This window comes from Sphaerodactylus townsendi, linkage group LG07 (assembly GCF_021028975.2).
Source record: "Sphaerodactylus townsendi isolate TG3544 linkage group LG07, MPM_Stown_v2.3, whole genome shotgun sequence".
NCBI classification, from domain to species: Eukaryota; Metazoa; Chordata; class Lepidosauria; order Squamata; family Sphaerodactylidae; genus Sphaerodactylus; species Sphaerodactylus townsendi.
Genome location: NC_059431.1, coordinates 73,943,785 through 73,949,784, shown reverse-complemented (window position 1 = coordinate 73,949,784; position 6,000 = coordinate 73,943,785).

Below are 6,000 nucleotides of genomic sequence, written 5' to 3'. Positions count from 1 at the left end.
TAAAGTAGGGGATTGCAACTCTGATTTGAGATTTTGCTCTCTCTGAGGTGCTGACTGATTTTGCTGCACTGGGAGCTTTGAGCTTAGGGCTGCACAGGCTCAGAGGCTATGAGATCTGGTTTGAGCCTTTACAGCTGGAGAACAGGGGCCACCTTCCTGCAGAGAAAGGACTTTGGCTTAAGGCCATTGTCTTGAACATCTTCCCCTTTCAATACCTCATTGTCCCTGTAGATTGGCTATGGGGCATTCTGAGGAGAGCTCAAAGCGAGCAGTCCTCTTCATCCCAGCATTCCTTTCTGCTGCAATTCAGTGAGCTGTGGACTCTGCAGAGATTTTGAAATCACGTGCCATTCTGGGGTACTGGCTGGAGAGCATGGGCGACTTTGGAAGTAGAAGGGGTTATCAAAGCAGGAAGTATAGACGTAGGGGGGGGGGCAAGCTGGCAAGACCAGCCCAATGGTCTCAGTGGTGATGGGATCACTATACTGAGCTGGGGCAGCGAAGATCTCATGGGGAGCTCGGGGAGAGGTTGAGGTCTGCTTGGATGCCCAGTTCCGAACTGGGGAGATGCCGAGGCTGAACCCCTCCCAGCCAGACGTGGGGCGCCAGTCTTGGGCGACTTTCCCTGGGGGGTCTTAAGCCCTCTGAGAGAGAACCCTCTCCGTCAGGGTTGAAGCCCCCGCCCGGGCAGCCTACAATTCCTCCGAAATGTCCTAGCTTACCCATAGTGGGAACCTTTCGTCCTGGGGGCTGTCTCTTGGCAGCCAGTGGCGGCTAGAGAGCTGGCTTGATGGGTGAAAAGACCAGGCTCTCCCACAAGCTTTGAGCATGTCCCGGCTGGCTGAGGTTCCTTCCTGACCCTGTGATCACTGCGAGCACCTCCAGTGGAGGCGTTCTCCTTAGCTTAGGCGCTTAAGGAGTTAGCCTGGGCACTCGTTGTCATGCCACCTCTTGAGGGCCTCCTGGAACCCTGTTCACAAACTCAGCATAGAGGGCTCTGAGGCTTCTGCAGTGCTAGAAAAACTTTGGTTGGCTGTCCCGGTTGGGGACTTTCAAAAGCATGCTTGAGGCATTCAGAAGCGACCGTGGGAGTGGCCACCCGGCAGAACGATCTGGTTGTTGGGGTTACTGAAGGCATGAAGCCGTGAAAGCTGTCTGCCAGTGCGCCAGACTGCCCTGCTAAAACGTACTGGCGGAACTAGCTCTCCCCAGATCACAAATTGTGCAGGCTCAGGAGCATCACGGGAGAGGTGGTCTTGGTCGTCGGGAACCATTAAGTGATTCTCGCGACCGCCTCGCGTACCTCTCACATAGGGGCTGAGTGGCTCCCCCGTCCCACTTGTCGCTTTCTGAACTCAGTGAGGATGTGCATAGCTTAAGAGTGATTTTCGACAACCCGCCCGAGATAGCGCCATCCTCCCCTCGGTATCTATTATGGGCCGGAGCCTGTCACGAGAGCTCTCGGCATCGTCTTGCTTCCGTCAGGAGTTTCTTTCCTTGCAGATCGGTGGCTATCATCCCGCAGTTTCGAAACCAGCGCCATTCGTGGCTAATGAGGTCACAATTAGCCCGAGAAAATGAAGCCCGAAGACAAAGGGGGGGGCTGAGCGAAGAGTTTAGCGATAGGCGAAGAGCAAGGGGGCAGAAGGAGGGACAGTCCAATTGTGAGGATAGAAAATTCGGGGTTGAAATTGAAGGTGAAAGATCGAAGGAGGCTGACCTACAGCAAGGGAGCCATAGGTCTACGGAGCTGATGGCGACAAAACATTATCTCCACGTCAGTAGCAGTGACATGTGTAGAGCTCTGTCGCGAAAGTCTGCGCCGATGTTTTCCCAGTCAACAGATTCAATGTCCCCCCCTCTGGGTACCATGGACACTGACTTCAATCCTCCTCAACCAATTTGCGCAGCTCCCTTCTCTTCACGGGGACCCTGCCGCATTTAGCTAAGCTTTCAGTTGCGTCCAGCGTGCTTGTCATAAGCCCCTGCTGCAAGCTCCCCATACCAGTGTTCGTCCCGGACCCAGAGAGAGTGTCCCTAGGGCGTGTCTCTGGTCATGATCCAGCCGGACTGGTGCTCAGCCTCCAAACGGTGTGAGCAGATTGGAGGTTGAGGATTCCCGGGTTTTGACACCAGCTTGTAGTCAACCCGCAGGTCGTGCAGCTAGGAGTGGGGCCTTGAGGAGGTTCATCTGGTGAGGAGGCGTCAGCAACAGGGAGCCCAGCGGGTTCGTGATCCTGACAACTCTGCCCATGCTGGTCTCTTGCACCTTTATTAGGGTTTCATTGTGAGTGTAAAGGAGGTGGGTAGGGAGATGAGGCGGGAGACGGAGACCTGGAGATCATCATGCTGATGCATGATCTCACACCCACAGCTACGATCTTGCGGAGTGGGCGTAAGCGTCTGAGCTAATCCTCACCTGGGGGCAGACCATTGTCCTAAGCCCGGTGACTGAGCCAGACAGTTCATGACCCGTGACTCATAGGAGATGAGGAGTGGGGGGTCTTGATGCATTCAACAAGGCACATTATTAGGTCCAGGTTGGGCGTCCCAACGTTCTACCACGGTGCTGCTGGGTCAGCAGTGCATTACTACAGAGAATATATAATAGATGTTTTCTCTTCACTCTATTGAAGACAAAGATGTAAAAAAGTAGAAGATGCAGCATAATGATTTCGAACAGAGAAAACCTGTTTTCTTCCATGTAAAATATGAGACCCACCCTCTTAGTTCTGTATGAAACAAGAAGTTTCAGGGAATTATAGTAAGAGAATGAGCCATTGTGTGTAATGGCGAATGTGTACAATGGTTAAAGTCTCAATCTAGGATCTGGAAGACCCAAGTTTGAATCCCCAATCTAACATGGAAGCTTTCTGGGTGACTCTATGCCTATTCTTACCAGGTTTGCAACTTACTGCCCTTGCCTAGTGGAGAAGTGAGGGGAGCGGGAAAATCATATGGTGTTCTGGACATTCCCCTAATTTACGTGATTTTTGTCAGAGAGACTGGGGGGGGGGGGAGATGCCTAGAGTGTTAAGTAATGCAGTTTTCCCAACCTTCACCCCCAAATGCTCCCACCCCACCAATGTTCCTGGCTAGCAATCCTACGTTAGGCCAGTCATTTTCTCTCAGTCTAACCTACCAGACAGGGTGCTGTTGTAAGGATAAGAAAGAAGGTGGGTGGGGCATGACAATGCTGTAAGCTGCTTTGGAGAGAAAATGAAATATAATTCTCTAAATAAAAATGAGTTTAGACTAATATTGGTCACTAGTTTTAAGTATTTTGCTTTAACTAGATATCCATGGAAATACAGACTCAAATTGCTTGGTCCCTTATGAACAGGAAAATCTGGATCTAGTCCCTTTAAAAACTTTTCCACTTCTCTCTGCCAAACATAAAAATAGCACACAGAAAGCATAGGACATGGCTTCTCTAGAACTGGATATCATTGATTCTTTGAAAACTAAAAATAGGTACAGAATCATGGATTGTAAACATGAGTTTTATAAGAACGTCTACTTCTCCTGGAGTGAACATCAGTGTATATTCGGCCTTCTGAGCAGAACTATGCAACCAACCAGACTTTAGCAACTATGTTCTTTTAGGTCTTGTAAAGTACATAGGCATAAAAAACATTCAGTCATAATAGAAAACATACATGATTCTCCCTTTTTTCTTGTATTTTATCTGATACACAGCCTGACCTAGAGATCTTTGAGTGTGCTCAGATGCATATATAATTTCCTTATAATTGAATTATATGTAATTATATATAATTCATTAATTTCAAAGGAAGAAGTTGATACATGTATGAACTGATCCTTTCCATTGAAATTAATGAAGAAGATGATTTCAGCAGAAAATCTCCATGGGTTCTTATCACTCCCATCTGAGCAGTGGCATAACACCCATTGAGCAAAGTGGCCAGTGGCCCAGAGCGCCCCTTGTGGCGGGTGCCAAAAATGCAGGGTCTGTTTGTGGTTTTTTGGGTATTTTAGTGGGTTTTCCATTTTTGGCCTGCAGGGGTGCAGTTTCGGGAGACTCTCCTGATGCCATCACCCAGGTTTGGTGAGGTTTGGTTCAGGAAGTCCAAAGTTATGGACTCCCAAAAGGGGTGCCCCATCCCCCACTGTTTCCAATTGGAACTAATAGGAGATGGGGGATACACCTTTGAGGGTCCATAACTTTGGACCACCTGAACCAAACTTCACCAAACCTGGGTGGTATCATTAGGAGAGTCTCCTAAAGATACCCCTGAAAGTTTAGTGCTGCTAGCTTAACAATTGACAGCAGGCACCCCCCCAAATTTCCCCAGATTTTCCTTTTAAATCCCCCCCTTTTGGCAAGGATTTAAAGGGAGAATCTGAGGTCCCCAGTTTAAACTTTGAAAGTGATGCTGTTTCAGGGTGGGGGAGAATCAACCCCAAGATAGCATCACTTTCAATGTTGTTTAAACTGGGAACCCCAGATTCTCCCTTTAAGGTGGATTTAAAAGGAGAATCTGGGCTCCCTAGTTTAAACACCATTGAAAATGATGCTGTTTGGGGGTGGATTCCAGCATCACTTGTTTAAACTAGGGAGCCCAGATTCTCCTTTTAAGTCCACTTTAAAGGGAGAATCTGGGGTTCCCAGTTTAAATAACATTGAAAGTGATGCTGTTTCCCCCAATTGGAGGGACTGGATACAGCACCATAAAATGTTTTCATAACAGTAATAAAACGTTTTGAAAGCATTTTGAAAATGTTTTCAAAAATTATTTCTGCTGTGTGGCATGGCCTATTGCTGTGTTCAGATTTGTGAGTTGGGGTATGTTCTATAATGTGATGGTGACTTTGAAACGACCTGGTGAAAAAATCATTGTTTGGTCACGGTGGGGGAGGGCGGCTGCCCATGGGGGAAGTGCCAAACTCCAGTTTGCCTAGATACACCACTGGGTGTAGCTACAAGTGGGCCGGGGGTGGGTGCGTGTTGCACCAGGCACACGCAGGGTGGGGCGTCAAACTCAGGTTTTGCCCAGAGCTCCAGTTTGCCTAGTCACACTACTGCAGCTGAGATAAGTTTATCAGTCAAATCACAACATGTAACACGCTATCCCTCCAAACAGCCATATAAAATAAAATACAGCCCATGTATTTATTACACCATAGCATGTTTGTTCAAGGGAAGCTAGAATTTAGGCACTGCAAAATTACAAATATCTGCTTGTGAACATCCAAACATACAACCAGACCACGGTTACAGACCTACCTCACCCCACTCCCATGAACTCAGAAATACAGCATTACAGAAGTAACATGAAACAGCAGCATATGAGGACAGAAAAGTGAGTGGGCTGAGGGAGGGAAGAAAAAAGAGAGAGAAGCATTTTTAAATAAAAGTTCCTTAAAGGAATCAGTGCCATCAGTCTCTAAAGATCTAGGAAGTGTCCAGAAATCTCCTTCTATACATGTATGTATGTATGTATGTATGTATGTATGTATGTATGTATGTATGTATGTATGTATGTATGTATGTATATATGTATGTATGTAACTAACTAACTAACTAACTAACAAACTAACTAATTATTGGATTTCATAAACCACCTCATCCTCGAAGGGGTTATGAAAATCTATTTCTATTAAACCTACTTCTATGAACAAGGCAGAATCAGCACTGAATGTAAATAAAAAAAATCTTGTTCAATATTGTTTTTGTTGTGTTTAATTATTAGCATTTCAATATTTTTGAATGAACTTTTGCAATGCAACCAATATGAAAGTTGCGTTCATCATGTATCAGTAACGTTTTCCTGTTATTTAGAATCAGAGAAGTACAGTAACTCATTTATTACATTTTTACTCTGTTTTTATTGCAAAGTACCACCTTCGTAATTGCAAGTGATCTATGGACAAGTGGAAAGTAGGGGTGGGTAGCGTGGTGGCCAAGTTTACAGATGATTCCAAATTATGTAGGGTGGTGAGAACCGTAAAGGATTGTGAAGAGCTCCGAGCGGACCA